Genomic DNA, 1000 nt, shown 5'->3' on the forward strand with positions numbered 1-1000 from the left:
TTAACCAGCTTTAACTGGTAATGAGGGACAAAAAGAAGGAATGAAACCTAAGGCAACAACTGTCTGAAATGGCAACAAATGTCTGAAACAACTTTTTTTTTAACCTCATCATCTTCTTTCTTCTTTCTTCTTCTTCTTCTTCTTCTTCTTCTTCTTCTTCAAATAAAAGAATATTTTTTACCTTGCTCTCTGCAGCCACATGTCATACTTGGTCAAGTGTTGTGAGCTAGCTTAAATGGTAGAGCGTTTGATTTGAATGTGAGAAGTAGCGGGATCGATGCCCTTATTCTCCTTTGCATGCTTTTTCTTTCCAGCCTTTTCTGAACTATCTATGTAACTAAGGACGATACTTTTTTTTTAACCTGCTTTAACTGGTAATGAGGGACAAAAAGAAGGAATGAAACCTAAGGCAACAACTGTCTGAAAGGGCAACAACATGGAAAATGTTCAAGCTGGTCTTATTTGAGTTTCATTCCAACAGATGTAAAATAGTATATAGCCAAAAAGAGCAGCTGCCCCCTCTGAGGATCGAACTCAGGACCTTCAGATTATGAGACTGACGCGCTACCTACTGCGCTAAGGAGGCAGAGACACTTTGAAGTTGCCGTATATCAATGCTGTCTTTCAAATTTCAAAAGCTCAGGGAAAATACGCATAGAAGAAAAGTCGTGAGCCAGGCGGAAGTCGAACCTACAATCTTCTGATCTGAGGTCAGACTATCAATTGAAACAACAACATCATCATCAACATCAGTGTCAAATAAGAGAATATTTATCATCTGGCTCTGGGTAGCCACATGTCATACCTGCTCAAGTGTGGGGGAATTAGCTCAAATGGTAGAGCCTTCGTTTAGCATGTGAGAAGAAGCGGGATCGATGACCTTATTCTCCATTGCATGCTTTTTCTTTCCAGCCTTTTCTGAACTATGTATTTTCCTCAAAGAGCAAGTACCCAGTCTTCCTTCAATAAATCTGCTGGTAGAGCGGAGCACTGTAGTTAA

The 1000-nt window shown here is 40.0% G+C and overlaps 1 non-coding gene across 1 annotated transcript; it reads right to left on the reverse strand.

Annotated features, from left to right (window-relative positions):
• Positions 1-513: 513 nt before the first annotated feature.
• On the reverse strand, positions 514-586 carry trnam-cau. The gene has a single exon. It is a non-coding gene; the product is annotated as a tRNA-Met (tRNA).
• Between the last annotated feature and the right edge of the window lie 414 nt (positions 587-1000).

The sequence above is a fragment of the Polyodon spathula genome, unplaced genomic scaffold, assembly GCF_017654505.1.
Source record: "Polyodon spathula isolate WHYD16114869_AA unplaced genomic scaffold, ASM1765450v1 scaffolds_3060, whole genome shotgun sequence".
NCBI lineage: Eukaryota > Metazoa > Chordata > Actinopteri > Acipenseriformes > Polyodontidae > Polyodon > Polyodon spathula.